At 41.7% G+C, this 17,569-nt stretch overlaps 1 protein-coding gene across 1 annotated transcript in view; it reads left to right on the forward strand.

Moving 5' to 3' along the window:
• Positions 1-10,551: 10,551 nt before the first annotated feature.
• Positions 10,552-17,569, forward strand: part of GALNT13 (polypeptide N-acetylgalactosaminyltransferase 13) — a 415,890-nt gene continuing 408,872 nt past the window's right edge. Inside the window, exon 1 of the mRNA XM_074967361.1 lies at positions 10,552-10,588. The gene's annotated coding sequence lies outside the window, so the exon portion shown is untranslated. The remainder of the gene's footprint in view (positions 10,589-17,569) is intronic.

Genomic DNA, 17,569 nt, shown 5'->3' on the forward strand with positions numbered 1-17,569 from the left:
AGGTCTGTCCTAAACAAAGGAATGTGTTTTTACCTCAGATTACATATAAGCACTAAACAGAACCATCAAGACAGCAGGGGGAGGAGATGGCAGGAAACAGAACAACTTGCATTTCAGCAAACACAAGAGGGGGAAGAGAGAGCACAGTGCTTCCTTCACTACCAGACTCCATGTTGCTTTCCTCACAGCTTGAATAAACTTTGCTTTGGAAGGTAGAATCCATTTCAAAGGCTATCTTGTGTCTATAAAGACGGGGGTGGGGTGGCTGAACCTCAAGTGATAAGCAAAGGAATCAACTGATTGAATACAATAGTACTGTATTATAAGAGCACCCAGAGGGGGGGACTGCTGAAAGCAGGGAATCAGAAGCACAGCTAGAAAGTGCTGTGGCACAGGGTTTGCTAGGAGTGGTGGGATACCAGCACAGCTAAGTAAATAGCTATAGGCCAGCACTCAGAGCTGGGAAGACTTCTCGGAGTGGTAAGTCTCTGACACAGATAGGAAAACTGGGGGCCAGAACTCCACTGAGAGCAAGGTAGACTCAAAATGGTAAGTGATGTTTTTTCACACCTTAGGCGGTGATAAATCTTCACTGGTCTGGGTGAGGGAAACTGAGGAACTCAGGGTTACAGAGCAAGTGGTGGTACAACCCCTCACTGGTTTGGATTGCCACCCAGATCGTGAAAGAATGGTCTTCGTGTCCCAGATGTCTTTTACTCTGATAACTTCTCAGTTTTAGAAGGGAAAATGTGAGCTTCCATATCATGCTTCCCTACAGGAAACCTTCCAGTCCCTCCATTCCTTGTGCAGAATCATGGTTGGAACCTCTTCCATCTATCTTCCACTGGCTCACAGTTTTCTCTAGGTTCCTACTTGCTGTATTAACAGTTCTCCCCACTCCCACCACAAGCACTCACCATCTACAACATCTCTCTCCTCCCTCAACAGGTTCTGGGTGATTTTTGCTTCAGGTGCATGAGACAGTGCTTCACAATGTGAATAACTCTGCCTCTCCCTCCCACCGGTACCATGCTCCTGTTGCATCTCCACCACCAACCTGCTCATACTCTTCATAACAGTGGCTCTTTAGATGCCTTCACAGAGTCGTAGATTCTGATTGTCCCTAGTGGTGCAAGTAGAAATCATTTCTTGCCGGTACTGCACTCATGGGAGGGACACAAGGGGGGCACATGACCTCCCCATGTGACCCTCCATGTGACTCCTCCCCTCCCCGCCCCGCCCCGAGCCCGGGGTCCCCACGCTCTCCCCGTCCCCTCTAACATCCCCCTTTGTATATACAAACATCAAGATGCTTAACTACTCACTTTCTCCACAAATATGTAGTATTCAATCTGGTTATATGGAATATGGGAGTTGGGTGAGGAGCCATTTCAGCATATGTATGACTTATTAAAAGACAAATTTTAAGTAGAACTGTATCCTAAACTGCTTCATGGTATTGTACCCAAACATTGCATTTCAATGGGGGATTCAACCTCCTTTATAGGAACAGACTCCTGAAACTCTTAACAGTCCACAAAAGTGGTCTATAGTCATGCAAATAGTCCCATTGTCTTCGGTGGGATTGATCAAATGATTAAGGGTTTACAGAATTAGGTTCCAAGTTTGTAAATTGTTCTGGATGAAACTGACAATGCCTGAGCTGTCAGATCAGAAGGAGCTTCATTCGAATAAAGGAGAGCAGATGTGTGATAAGTCTTAGCTCCGTTGCTAGGATGAGGAACACATTTTCAGCAAAGCTCTTGGCAGATTCCTGAGGCAGCTAATTTAAGGCCATCAGTGTCTGGCATTATAATCTTCACTTATAGTTCTCTCACCCACAAAGCTAGAAAATGAGGCATTTGTTTTCTTTGTTTTGCTGCTCCAGTTCCAGTTAACAAAATGCATGTTAGACTAGTTTGGCTGCAAAGAAAAATTCTATGTACACTGTGGATAACACCTGATTCCTGTAAGGCTGCAGAGCTGGGCTGACATCAGAATCCAAATATCTTCTGGTCAGTGCAAGCAGAGGCATTCCTCTAATGATTTGGACTTGATGTGATGCAGTTTGGATGTCATGGATAATTCAGCCCAATGGGGAGAAACAGAATCAAAAACACTGTTTAAATACCTTCCATCCCCCCACTCCACCCCTCTTGAGGACTCCTGACCAACATAACAGCACAATACATATGCTAACAAACTTAAACAAAGCCTTTGTTTAAGTTTGTTAGCATATGTATTGTGCTGTTAAAGCCATTTAAAGAATGAATGCCCTCCCTAGCCGTGTTCTGCTCCTTTAAGGAGCAGAGCGCATCCCCACCCCCAAGTCTTTCCGATGCCCCGTACCCACTAAAAATCTCTTGCCGATACTGTGTACTGGAGAGTACCGCCCTACTTGCACTCCTGATTATCCCCTACTTATACCATGCCCTGGTTGACTGCAGAATGCCTAGATGAACCTACGTCCTAGAGCTCAGGCTGAATCTTGTCCTCCTCCAGAGTGCAGGCAGTTCTGCATACTCGGCTTCTTCACTTTTATTTGTTGCTTCTGGGTCCTCCTCTAACCTTAACTATATTACACTACACTAAAGCTAAGGGAAACCTCTAAATCTGCCTAGTGATACTGTGCTAATGCTGCACAAGCTACAAAATGAACCTGAAAACCACTTTGTATACACCCTGTTACCACTGTGTCTAATAAATACTGGTAACAATAAAATACAAATGTGGGAGAAAATGAAGCAGGGACTCACTCCAGATCAGGTCCTTTGGGGCATTTTGGCATGTTCAGTCATCTAGAACTCAGATGTGAAAAGTCATTCAAAACTGGGGAGGGGGAAAAATTTGCATTGAGTTTATTTCCAAAATAGTGCAAAAGGTCAAAGTAGGAGCATGAATTATGGTTTGAAGTGATTTGCCCATGGCTATTTTTTTTCCTAGTGATTTCATGAGAGCAGAGTAATGTTGGCCCCAAAACATAGCCACTGATCAGAACATAACTGAACTTCAGTTAAACCTTCGATCCCAGCCCAAAATTTCCCGCTGCTCGCTATCTCTACTATCAACTGAATCAACACAGCAGACCTGAACCATCCCAGGGAATTTTGGATCTGAATCTGAACTTTGTGGCTTGGGGCCCATCTTTAAAGAAAATCTTCTCTCTGTGAGTGTAGTAAATGACTATGCTCTGTTATGTTTCATGGCCTAAAAATAGAATTTAAATTAAAAAGAAAAAAAAATACTTTGCTGGAGGTTTGCAACGTAACACTACTTTATTTCTTAGAATTCAGAGTAATAACACACAAGAACCCCAACAGAGGGAGACAAAGCTGGCTGCTCCCTAAAACAAACAGCACATCTTGCCCCGCTTTACTGTAGTCTATCTGCAAACTGACACTGATCACATGCTTTTTCTTAGAAATCCCCCTGCCTACAAGCAGGACCACGAAAACCCCTCTGAATTTAAAGTCATAGATCACAGATTGAACAGTTTTCAAATATACCACACTCTATAGAGGAGAAGAGCCTCCAAATTTGTAGTGAAATAAAAATTGTTTTGAAATTATCTAAATTCAAATCTATCTATAGCACTAATAAATCTATGATTTTACATGCTCTCACTATAAACATGTAAATATAAAATAAGTAAGTAGGAAGCAGCCCTACTGTCATTTTGAGGAGTCCATCTAGACCAGTAGTTCAGAGTTACAGAAAGACACACCAGTAGCAGAAGGAGTTTTCCACATCTTTTTATTTAATTTCTTTGGGGGTGGAGGAAGGAGGGATGTTTAGTCACCTATATAATGCTTATTCTTGTCCTAATCAGATGTGCTGGGGCTGTAGTGGAGTGTAGTTTGCCTCTGAAGCCCACGCTTTCCAAAATGCTTGCTGTTTCCTATATGTCTGCTTGCAGCTCAGATCTTCTGGTCCTGATGGACATTTCCTGTTGCATTTATCATTAAAGCTTTAATCTAGCAAATCTATAAGGTGCACAGCGGCACAAAGCTGTTGCACTCCAGTAAGTGGAGGCAATAAGTGGGCACAAAGAAATGAAAGTGGTAGAAATAGTCTCCTCCATGCTAAGCAAGAATAAATCTCAAGTCCCTTCCATGCCTACTCTCATGTGTGCAGGATTAAAAAAGGGAAGTGGAATGGACAGAAAATGGGCATGTCTGAGACGTGGCCTTAAACATGACTCTTTAGTCTAATGAGGTGCTATGCTATGTGCTCATCTCATAGGTCTTACTTCTGCCACTTGTAGAAGTGGCTTGCTTGCAATGCAGTAGTGCTGTCATTAATGCAGAATCAGGTTCCTCTGTGCTCCCTGTTCTTCCCATCACTTCCTGGCTAACTTTGCTTATATGCAAAGTGCTCCCCGCCTACATTGTGAAGAATCAAGCTCTAAAATGGCATCAAAAAGGGATTACCTGGCTACTCAGTTCATATCAATGGGGACATTAAAGTATTTGCAAGTATCTGCAGAATACTGTTTTAATTTTCTCTGAGCTTATATACTGCAAGTAAATGTTTTTATAATCTGCTAAAGCAGTACTAAAAGTACGGCAATTTTCGTTCAAAGCTCTTTAATAGCATAACTGCTTAGCAAATCTTCCTCATCATTCATATAAAGACATGGTGCTATACAGTTAGGATGTCATAAAAATCCACAGTAATCAATAAAGCACGGGGAAGAGACTATCAGTCGCCTTTTTGTTTAATTATTCTTGATGTCTGACTTCTAAAGCCCATGGACCCTAAAGATTTAAAATGTAATTAGCCCCCCTTTGAGTGATGTTGATTTAGACTTCATGATTTTCAATCATTCTGTTGACAGATGTCAAATGCAATGTAGAAGAACTTCCATAACTTTCTATGACAGATTGACAAATTGTCAGGAATATAAACAGAAGTTACACTAGGACTCACAAGTGCAAAGCTAGTGGGAAAACTTTGCAGTATGAAAGAGTCATTTCGCTGCCTGAATATGAGCTTTATGAAAAAAAAAAGTTCGTTGCCCTAAATATCAATGGATGTGTATGCCATGAAACAGTCCATACATTTATAAATGCACGTAAATAATATTGTTGTAAACATGTTTATTAAACCAATTATTTTGATGCCAGTGAATTCCAGGAGGTGTTAGAGTACAAATCCAACCAAAGAACAGACTCTCAAACAATTATTTATAACAGGATATTTACCAGCATTGGCATTAGGGAGACAGTGTAGCCTAGTGCATAGGGCTCTGAACAGGGACTCAGGAGCCCTGGTTTCAATTTCTAGCTCTGCTACTGGTTTGACTGATCTTGTGTGATTCACGTCATCTTTCTGTGCCTCAGTTTCCCCATCTGTAAAAGGAGTATAATGATACTGACCTGTGTTGTAAAGTGCTTTGAGATCTAAAGATGAAAAGCACTTATAAGAGATAGGTATTATTATTAGAACTTCAAATAGAGTATTCTAATGGTGCTCTAGGGCCAAATTCCCTCCCCCCCTTTGCACAAAAACATATGGAAGTCGAGTAATTCAACCACTTTCCATGTGTTTCTAGCACTAGAAAAGCTGGTTTCTTCCCTCCCTGGTCCCTTTTAGGATGAGTTGGCAGATGGGTGGAATGGTCAAAGGGGCTAGTCTGGTCTTCTAATTGCGTGGAGATCAAAAATTCTGGGGGAGCCCTGGCCTGCAGGTCTTGTGACATCCATGCAGATGGCCTGCCTCTGTGTTGCTTCTTCTCTCCAGACAGCATGCTGACTCAGTACCAAGACTGCCCTCTGTCCCCTCAGTACCTGACTGTGCACTACCTCCTGCTAGGTAGAAGTTATGGGTCAGAAGTTCAGAGTAGTCCAAGTGCTTGTGCAGTACCCAGAGGTTTTAGGGCTCATTCTGTGCTGCTGTTTGTGGGGGCATACATCAAAAAATGCTGTTCTCACAGTTCTGCCCCAGTCCCCTCCCCAGATGAGAGATCCACCCCAAATCCTATGGAACTTTTCACATTTCTGTTAGAAGTTTGGGGTATTTTCTGGACCTATCTCCTCAGCATCCCTCTCCCCCTATACAAATGCTCAAGGCACATTGGATTCCCTTCCAGACATGGGACAAAGAAGGCTATGTGGCCTTTAAGTGGTAAATTTGACTCAGTGCACCATTGGATTCTATTTTAATCTTTAAAAGGATAAAAGAAAAGCATTTTGGACATATATTTAGTATGCATTTCACAGTACTTTATCCAGTAAACAATTTTTGCCACTAATGTACATACTATACGGTATATATTAATTGCATGATGGTTTGCCCTATAATGTATCACATACAAAAACTCCATTAAAAGAATGCATTTAGGTGGCAAAGTCAGGCACCTGAAAATTAGCAAATACCAGATTTATAATTGCCCATGGAACCTTAATTCTGTCCCCTTGTATGTCCATCCTGTGTACTGAACAAGGCAGGGTGGCTGCTGCCATCTTGGCCAGCAGATTGAAACGGGGACCTCCATAGCTAAAAGCCTGAGTATTTACAGCTTAAGTTAAAGAAATAGGCTCTGTAGCTGAGGCCTGCAACAGACTTGCATCTTCTGTAGATCAGGAACAGATGGGGAAATGTACACACCAGTGGGTTACTTGTGCATCAAAGTTGTCTTGTCCTCACACTGGAAAATAGAAGTCTTGCTAATGGGTAGAGGAAGCGGTGATGAGAAGGTTGGTTTGTTTGTTTATTTTTTTGGTCCCCATTTAGGCTGTGATCCAGCAATGGACTTCAATAGAATTACTCGCATGCTTACATGCGCTGATAAGTGCTTGGCTGCCGGATTGGGAACTTATTGAGGATCTTTCTTTGAGGGCAGTGAACCAAGATAAAGATCTAGGTATTACAGTCAAAGCACATCCTTCCCACAGAGTGCTCCAAAGATCTATTTCCTAGCTACATGATTTGTGCAGGCTATTCCACTGTTTACCTCTGCGTGACCTTGCAACAATACTACCTGGCCTCCTGACCACAAGGCTTGATTACAGTAATTTCCTCTTAGGAGGGTTTACAGCAGGGCTTCACTTTTTCATTTACAGCTTGTTTAGAATAGAAAAACATGTTTGCTCACTGGTTCAAGTATATAACACCTCCTCTCAGCTGTTTATGTTGGCTGCTATAAAGTGGTATACTGACTTCATGTTGATACTGTTGGCTTTTAAAGCCCTTAACTGCATAGGTCCTGGCTATATAATTGAGACCTTAAGTATCATCCTGACAGGAATTTGTTCGTGTACTCTCTCTCTCGACCCCCACCACCAATCCCAACATTGCCATCTTAAGTCAAAAAGCAGTTACATTTGTATTCTCATGGGTGCTACAGTGTGAAACTTTCTCAAACCCATCGCCGTCCCCCTTTTAAAAAAACAATTCTTTTTTTTTTACTTGAAGCTGTATTTTCCAATGACCATTGTTAGGCTCCCTGTTTGTTACCTTTTTTCCTTCTGTCTCTTTCCCACTTCTTTTTTTAATGGACATTCCAATTTGCATTGATCTGCCTGAATTAAGAAGGTGGATTTTAATGATGTTTCTATTGTACATTTAATTTGGTTTTGTGTGTTCCACAGAGCCCCAAGCACCTTTTAAAATGCAATAGAAACAAAATTACTATAAAATATTAGACACACAAAATGCTCAGAATTTGTCTTAGATTAAGCTTTTTTACAAAGCATCCATTGATGCACTTATTTCCAAAGGTGAATATACTGTACTATGTTTCTGAAATTCTGTTTAAATGAGCAAATGTCCTGAGTTCCAAAGTCTAATTTCAGAGTAGCAAACCACAATACAATACAATACAATAAAGTATTGTAGGGTTTTTTTAAAAAAAATTCCACACACCACTCTGACAATTACCTTTTCAGCATTCTGCGAGGGAAATCAGGCACAAAATACCCATTAAAATAACAGAAGTTTTCTCATTCTCAATTCCCTGTGCACTCTGCTGAATATGTCCCAATTTGTGTTTAGTTGCACACATTCAATATAAAAGCATATTTGGAACCAGAGAAAGCTGTAAAATTGAGAACAGTAGCAAAGACCTGGTTTTCACACCTCCCTCACTCTGAGATTCCTTAACATAAGAATGGCCATGCTGGATCAGACCAATGGTCCATCTAGCCCAGTATCCTGTCTTCCGAAGACAGGATACTGGGCTAGATGGACCATTGGTCTGATCCAGCATGGCCAGTGTCAGATGCTCCAAAAGGAGTGAACAGAACAGGGCAATTTCAAGTGATCTATCCTCTGTCATTCAGTCGGAGGGGGTTAGGGTCCCTGACCATCTTGACAAATAGCCATTGATGGAGCTATCTTCCATGAACTTCTCTAATTCTTGTTTGAACCCAGTTATACTTTTGGTCTTCACAACATGCCCTGGCAATGAGTTGACTGTGTGTTTTTTGAAGACATGCTTCCTATGTTTGCTTTAAACTTGTAGCCTATTAATTTTATTGGGTGACCCCTAGTTCTTGTGTTATGTGACGGGGGTAAATAACACTTTTTCTCCACACTAGTCATGGGTTTATAAACCTCTATCATTTCCCCCCCCTTAATTGTCTCTTTTCCAAGCAGAAAAGTCCCAGTCTTATTAATCTCTCCTCATATGGAAGCTGCTCCATACCCCTAACCATATTGTTGCCCTTCTCTGTATTTTTTCCAATTCTAATATATCTTTTTGAGATGGGGAGTCTAGAACAGCACGTAGTATTCAAGGTGTGGGCATACCATGGAATTATATAGCGGCATTATGATATTTTCTCTTTTATTATCTATCCTTTTCCTAATGATTCCTAACAGTGTTAGCTTTTTGACTGTTGCTGCACATTTCACAGATGTTTTCAGAGAACGATCCATGATAACTCCAAGATCTTTCTTTTCTGATATCAGCTAATTTAGATCCCATCATTTTGTAAGTATAGTTAGGATTGTTTTCCAATGTGCATTATTTTGCATATATCAACATTGAATTTCATCTGCCATTTTCTTGCCAAGTCACCCACTTTTGTGAGATTCCTTTGTAACTCTTTGCAGTCTGGTTTGGATTTAATTATTTTGTAGCTTTGAGTCATCTGGAAACTTTCCCAACTCACGGTTTACCCCTTTTTCCAGATCCAGGATATGATCAGGAGAATTTAATCTCCTTGACATTATTTTAAATCTGACTAATAGAGAGCTGAGTTTGGTACATAAGAACCTGCTGATGACTGTGGTGTCTGTGTGTGGCCACAGATTGTTTTACTTGTGTATAATATGATCTGATAAAGCAATATGTTTCAAAAGGAGAACCTATTTTGCGGTGCTTAAATTTTGCATATAGGGTGTTATGCGGGATTCCTATCTTGTAAGTAGGAGAGCTGCTTCTGAAGAGAAACCACACCATTGTTCATTATGGGATTGTTCTCTCAACATAAGGAAGATGTAACTATATGAGAAACTATAGTACAATTTAGTTGACTATTTCTGTAGCTTTCAAAGCAGTCAATGGATGTACAACTATTCAAATATGTATATTGTAAAGCAATTATAAATGAAGATAATTCATTTAATACTTCAAGACATTCTAGAAAAATTGAAAGAGGAAGCAACCAAAGCAATTTCCTGACCTGTTTCTTGCTGGAAAATTATTGTGAGCCTGAGTACTTTGAAAGTTCTAGCGTCATTTTTGTATTGGAATTGGAGCACGAGATAACCTATTTCACCTTTCTTTTGATAATTTCACCTAGCTCTTTTACAGGGCTTTGCTTCAGTACATCACACAGTGGTTTACAAAGGAGGTAAGTATATCATTGTCCCCAGTTTACAAATGGCAACACTAAGACGCAGAGAAACAGTGACTTGCCTGAGGTAACCCAGCAACAGAACCTGGAATAAAACCCAGGTTTTCTGAGTCCTGGGCCAGTGCACTGTCCACTAGGCCACGTTCTGAAGGAGTGCAAGCTGTTAAAATGTTAAGACTTACAATACCTCTGTGAGACGTGATAACATTACAGAGGCTGTACGTCGATGCACTGTACCTCTGCACTTAGGTACAAGCTAACACAGATAGCTAGTATGACATATGTTTTTTAATTTAGAATATTGACACAAATTCAGTGTTGTGGTGCTGATGGAGGTTTCTTTGACTAAAGAATATATGAGAATTTAAAGAATGCTATACCAAGGAAAGGAAGTTTACTGTGTCTTTATCCATTGACTGCCCTATGTACTCAAATTATACACATTAAAACTTAATATGCCTGCCTGTGTTTTCTGCTGTTTTGCAATAGTCTTATTTTTACCTTTAATGCTAGGATCACAGTACTGTGGGAGCACATGGAATTCTTTGAGTAGATTACAGATACACACTTTTGGGGACACACCCATGTACTCCACATCTGACCTGGAACCCTATGGAAAGCTCTGGCTGTTGGGGAGCTGTATAATGTTCCATGAAAGGTAAAGTGTATTTTGAAGGCTCTCTAAATTCTTCTCCACCCTCAGGATCCAATGCAAACAAAGAAATATGGATGGGAAGTAGAGGATGGATCTCTGTTTATGATCTACTTAAAGAACTCAGATACAGGTGAGTAACTTTTCTTCTTTCAAGTGCTGTCAATGCAGATCCCTCACACTTTTGAGATTGACAAGCAGGAACAAAACCCTAAGGTGGTGGGGGTAAGAAGGAGTCCTCACTGAATGGTGAATGTGGACATTTTTAACTTCTGAGGTTAGGTGGAGAAGATAATCCTTCACAAAGGGGTGGCCTGAGCTCCATGAAGCAGCTGTTTTTATTTCCACAACGGGAACATGACAAATGTATTTGGAACTAGTCAAATGTGCTCTGGGGCTTTCAGGGACTGGGATAAGCACTAGCTCAGGAGTGGGAAAACTTTTTGGTCTGAGGGCCACATCAGGGTTACAAAACTGTATGGAGGGCTGGGTAGGGAAGGCTGTGCCCCGCAAACACCCTGGTCCCTGCCCTGTATCCGACCCCTCCCACTTCCCACCCCCGACTGCCCCCCTCAGAACCCCCCCATGCTCCTTGTCCCCTGACCGCCCCCTCCCGGGACCCCCTGTCCCTAACCACCCCCGGGGACCCCACCCCCTATCCAACCCTACCTGCTCCCTGTCTCCTGACTGCCCTGATCCCTGACAGGCCCCCTGGAACTCCCATGCCCTATCCAACCCCCCTGTTCCCCATCCTCTGCTCCCGCCCCTGAACTACTGCCCCATCCAACCGCCTCCTGCTCCCTGTCCCCTAACTGCCCCCAGGACCTCCTGCCCCTTATCCAACCGCCCCAGCCCTGGCCCCCTTACCATGCCGCTCAGAGCAGCATGTCCGGCAGCTGCCCGGCTGGAGCCAGACACGTTGCCGCGCTGCCCTGCATGAGTGCGCAGCCCCGTTGTCCAGAGTGCTGCCTGCACAGTGGCATAGCTGCAGGGAAGGGGGGGACAGCAGGGGAGGGGCCGGGGGTAGCCTCCCCGGCTGGGAGCTCAGGGGCCAGGCAGGACGGTCTTGCGGGCCGGATGTGGCCCACGGGCTGTAGTTTGCCCACCTCTGCACTAGCTCATAGCACGTTTCCATACAGGACTTAACCCATTTTGACAAGTGTTGGGATGATCTAGCCTATCTATCATCATGAAACCTGACTCTGTTGTCATAAATCACAACTAATCTGGGGAATTTATAGCATATTTTTGTTTTATTAAAGTAGCAGCTCCTTATGGGCCTTCTTCGCCTCTGGCATGTCTGACCTGGCAGTGAATGTGAGTTAGGGAGGATAATGGGTAAACTGGTGGTGTGATTTGGATGGAATCCTTGATTACATTACGGATACAATGGGGATGAGGATGCAGTTCCATTTTATCCTTGTGGAAGAGCATGTAAAAAGGATTAGCCACTAAAGGCTGGAGCTTGATGATTCTCCTGGCATTGGCTGCCTCATGTTCTCTCGGGCAGAGGGGTGTCAACTTGCTCCTGCTGAATAAGTCATGCCTATGGCACAACTATCTCAGAGGCTCTGTGCTACATGGGGGAGAGTCTGCAGGATTTTCAGATGTACCCATTTTAGCACCAAGCACCTTAACCACACCCCAGAACTGGCCTTTGGCCAATTTACTCCCTTACCCCATCTCAGCACAGAGCCCTTGAGCTCATATGGCAACCAACCCCATTCTTTTAGCCTCCCATGCTGTCCCATTTGTCTGTACAAGCTTTTGAAATTCTGGCTGTAGCGTACAATGGATAGCCTTGGTATGTATTCATTATTCATCACTAATAGGTTATTAGTATCTCTTATCTCACCAACAGATAGTTTGTGCTGGTGATTTAAAAGATTGTTCTCTGGACTCACTGAGTAAATACCAAGCGGATATGAATTTAATTAGAGTACAGTTTTTTCTTCTTTCTTTTCTGTGAAGAGAGCACTGGAGAAAATATGTTCTAATAAACAATATTATTGGCTTCTCTTTTTAAAGGTTAAATTCTTGTATAATGAAATACCATTCTCTTCCAATGATGTTGCAAAATATGGATGATATTAGGAATTCAAGTCCAAACCCCCACCCATTTAAAATCTCTAAAATTTCTGGGATGTGATGAAACCTCATTCTTGCTGGCAGAAACTTACAAGCATGTGAGTGGCAAGTTTCTCTTCAATGACATTTGTACAGACTACAGTACAAGGAACTGCAATTACATGACTTGGAGAGACTATAATGTTTATGGATGTTTAAATGCTGTAGAGGTCTGTACACAAGCCAGACAGTAGCAATCAACAGGATGTGATAACACCTAAGCTCTGTCTGCACTAGTGTTTCCACCGTGGTTACCAATGGTGGCATTGTACTGGGTGGTGAATTACATGTCCAACTTTTGCTAGAGAAAAAGGGGAATCCTGAGAAGATGGGTGGGGTGGGATGGACGGAGATATAAGAACACTTCGGAGGGGAGGCATGGATATTTTGTGAGGGAAGAGTCCTGAGAAAGGAAAGTATAAAAGGATCATGGAGATTCTTGAGTAGCAGGGCAGGAGAAGCGTGGGAGTTGTCTTGAGAGGAAGGGGGCTTATACAAGGGAGGTGTCCAGAAGGCAGTGCAGGAAAATAAGCAAGTGCATGGGGTTGGTTCCTGAGGGGAAGAAGGGGTGGTAATGGGACACTAGATGGGCAGTGCTCTGAGTTACTACAGAGAATTCTTTCCTAAGTGTCTAGCCAGTGGGTCTTGCCCACATGTTCAGGGTCTAAGTGATCACCATATTTGGGATTGGGAAGGAATTTCTCCCTGGGTTAGATTGGCAGAGACTCTGTAGGGGTTTCACCTTCCTTTGCAGAATGGGGCATGGGTCACTTGCAGGTTTAAACTAGTGTAAGTGGTGGATTCTCTGTAGCTTGAAGTCTTTAAACCATGATTTGAGAACTTCAGTAACTCAGCCAGAGGTTAGGGGTCTATTGCAGGAGTGGGTGGGTAAGGTTCTGTGGCCTGCAATATGCAGGAGGTCAGACGAGATGATCATGATGGTCCTTCTGACCTTAAAGTCTATGAGTCGACACAAGGTGGGATCCTGAGGTGTAATGTATGTAATTATGTCCCTGTAAGGAGAAGTGTGAATCTGTGTTTTGTGTGCTCCATCTGTACCCATAAGGAGTCTTCCTGGCTACTGTTTCTCTATTGTGGGGAGGGGTCACTTTGAGACATATCAAGGAGGCTGCTACTGATTTGGAGGCACACATGCTTGCTATCTCATTCACACGCACACACTCTCAGAGCATGCTCTTTGTCTTGTTAAGACTTAACATTTGTTCTTCCTTCGTTTCATTCATCTGAAACAAAAGCCGATTGGACTGAAAGTTTGGGTTTGATCTTTGTGTATGGAAAATATAATGAGGATATTGGAGTGTGGGAGGCTAAGGGGAAGAGGGGAGCTGGTGAAAGAGGAAAGGGGGAGAGGTAGGACAGCAGCTTTTAAACTACACAAAACCTGCAGCCCTCTCCACCAACTCCACTACACCCAGTGCCTGGCTGCCTCTTCAGTGACACCAGCTCACCCCTTCCCTAGTCTCACACTGGGTGCTACCTTTGCTCATCCTCACAAGCTAATTTGCCAGTTGGTCTCTAATTGGAAAATCCGCCCCTGCATTTTCCTGGTATTCCTCACCTTTCCTTCTTTCATCAAATAAAGAGTTGATCTGCACATTACAGGCTGTGTCTACTTCTATAATCAACAATGGATAGGCTGCTGTAGAAACAGTCCTTTAAAAGATAGTTTAATTGAATATTAACTGGGGATGTGTGTCCTCTTACCTTTTAAGGATTTCTTTTTGAACCAGGAGGAATACACTATATCTTCCTGACTCCCTGTGGCAAAATCCCAGGCTGCAAACTCATGAATCAACATTTATTCACCAAAACTATATTTGTGGTCTGAACTGGTGGCCTCTTTCATGCAGCGAGCAAAGGGTCAGTCCTGTAAGAACACCTTTCTTGATGGGAGTGGCTCTTACATATATACATAAGGCCCTTTGTTATGGGGTTCTATTTTCTTTAAAATTTCCCAGGAATTTATCAGTGTTTCTAAAAAAAAATGTAAAGTGTGAAAATCAAATTAAAAAAAGAAAAGAAAATAAAGAGCCAGTGGGGTGAAGAGTGCGTGCTATTTATTGGCGGCAGTGGATGCGTATGTGGTTAGAGGAGCCTTCCAATCCTTACAGGCCTAATACTGCAGCGATGGTGGGTCTCTGCTGCCAGGACCTGGTTCTTCACCCATTTCACTCCCCCAAACTGTGCGCTGGGGAAATGAGATGGGCAGGGAGCTGGGTGATGGGGAGCAAGATGAGCAGAGAGGCCCTCTCAGCAGCCAGGACCCAGTTCCTTGCCCATCATGCTCCCCCACTGCACCAAAGCAGCAGCCACCAGCTGGCAGTGACTCTCTTCTGCACAGGTGTCTTGTACCATCTGGCAGGCAGTCTGCAAGTGGGGAGCAAGGTCCAGGGAGTTCAACCAGCACTTGAAAAATTCAGGTTAAAAATAGGTAAAACCTGAATATTTGCTTTTTCAAAACCTGGGATTTTTTAGTGAAATTCAGTAAAAACTGAAAACAAAGGGCTTTACATATATATAGTCCCACTGACTTGATCCTAGATTCTGTACATATAATTACCTTTGTCAGCTCTGATCCTACAAGTATTTACACATGCTCAAACTTCCAGTGGGATTACTCAGTGTGTAAAGTTAAGCACATACATGTTTTGTGCAGGATCAGGATCACAGATGGAGAGTCTTCAGTGGCACTAATCACATGAAGGACTACTCATGGGGTAAAGATTTGCAGTAGTGGCCCAACGTTTCTGATCCAAATCTCTCTCATCCCCACCCTATGAGGGGTTTTTCAAAAATAACTGAAATACCTGTACATCCTCTGCCCATCTAGCATAAGGTGATGCTAAATCAAATTTCATACATCTGAATTTGTTCTTTCCTAGAGCTACTCTTATCTTTTAAAATACAGGTATACTGGTCTGAGGAAAATCGGTACTATTACTCTTTTTTTATTAGCATGAAGTATGATTATATCTGTGCCTAGCTACCAAAAATATGATGAGGAAAAAAAATGTGTATTTAAAAATAAAAGTTGATCAAACAGGAGAAATTCCATAAACAAAATAAAGAACTCTGGGTTGTGTAGTCAATTGCTGGAAACTGTACAACAGCTGATAAATCATACTCTGTCTAGTTCTGAGGAGTCCAGAATTATCGTCATTATGAGGTTGTGGAAAATCTAGCAAATGGTTGGCTAAGCAACTCCAGGAAGAAGTATCAAGGATGATAATTCACTTAATGTTTAAGACTGGATTGTAATTGGTAAAATTACTAATGGTTTTTCTTTATTTTTTTTTTTACAAAAGATTGTATAAACCAGAAAAATGTCTTTGTATCTGTTGTACCAATATATCTAATCTTAAAAAAATAACAGGTGCAATTCTGACTCTTTCATTCATCATTAGTGAGATATTAAATCATCTGTATGTCTTCTTTCTTTGGGAAGTTCACATCCTCAGGAGCTACTTTTATAAGGATAGTCCTAGCATCAACCCCACTCAAATGAGATTTTCCTATTAATTCTGTAGATCTTTTCAACCTCAAGAATTAAAAAAAAAATCAGTGGAAAAACTAGTTTGTCACCAACAAAAACGTTTTATGGAAAAGGACATCTTAAAATTGTCTTGATAAAAGATCTCTAGCTCCCTCTACGTACATTGCTCTTATCGCACTGAAAAAGGTCTTTGTGAATGTTGTATCTGTTGCATTCTGCTTAGGACAGATTATGATGGAGGTGGAGGTGGCATAGAGAAGGCAGAACGAAAAGCAAATACGAAGACTTTATTTTTAAAAAGGCAGAAAACTTTGACTCATGCATACATTTTTACAAGATTGGGTCCTAGTACTGCAATCAAGTTTCACATAAACTTGAAATCTATGAAAATATTGCTGGATTTCAGTGAGATGCATTGAACTGAAGATATAGCAAATTCAGGACTTTGCTACAGCTATATTCTCCTAATAGATTACTAATTGGGGATTTCAAGGTTTGGTGGTTACAAAATGGCTATATTTAAAAGCATTTGTATGGCGGTACAATAAGATGCAAATGCAAATGAAGGATTACTGTAATTAAAATGTTAGAAAATGGTGAGCCTTTCAAGATATTCTAAAATCACCCAAGCTCTCAATGATTCAGAGACATTTTTGTTGTATTTATAAGCATTTCTCTAGCTTACTGACAATAAATCACTATTTAATTTTGGAAATGTCAGAAAAAAGCTGAAAACCTTTTATTGGCCTGGTACTGCACATGTAGCTGAAACACAGTGGATCGATTTCATTACCTGTAAGCAACGGATTGACATTTTGAGTGTCATCTGGGAGCGCCACAGACACAAATCTCATCCAATTAAAGTATATTGAAAAGACCAATTTTATGCAGTTCTATCCTGTTTTATATTGTGTGGAATACTTGCATTTAGGATAATAAAGGAAATGGAAGCAACTGACAGCAGTTGTATTTTACTTCAGTGTCCACATTTTGCCCTGCTAATTAGCTCAACTCTGACTTGAGGAAAACTGTCTTCACTAGGTGAGAGAAGTTATTCATTCTCCTTGCCTGCCTGATTCTCATTCTTTTCTGAAAAGAAATTGTCAATCATGCTTAATTGCACTAAATTATGTGATAGATTGGAACAGAACTACTGGTTGCTTGAGGCTAAAATGGGTGCCTAGTTTACTTTCATGAGTCTCAAATTGGGATTTTAACCATGCTCTGGAAGCAATTTATATGATGGCAAAGTGGTGTCAGTGTTCAGGGCAATTGAGCTGTTCAGAAAATGAGGACACTTTTCCCCCCAAAAGAAGTTTTTTTCCTTGAAACATGAAATTCAACTTTTGAAACAGTTCTATAGAGCAGCATTTTAATTTGCCAGGTTTCTAAACTGTGGTTTATATTTTGGTTTTCCTGGAGATCTGGAATTCTCTCTGGGGCTGACGTCTTTCTAATTATTAATAGTGCTGA

The sequence above is a fragment of the Natator depressus genome, chromosome 11, assembly GCF_965152275.1.
Source record: "Natator depressus isolate rNatDep1 chromosome 11, rNatDep2.hap1, whole genome shotgun sequence".
In the NCBI taxonomy this organism is placed as follows: Eukaryota; Metazoa; Chordata; order Testudines; family Cheloniidae; genus Natator; species Natator depressus.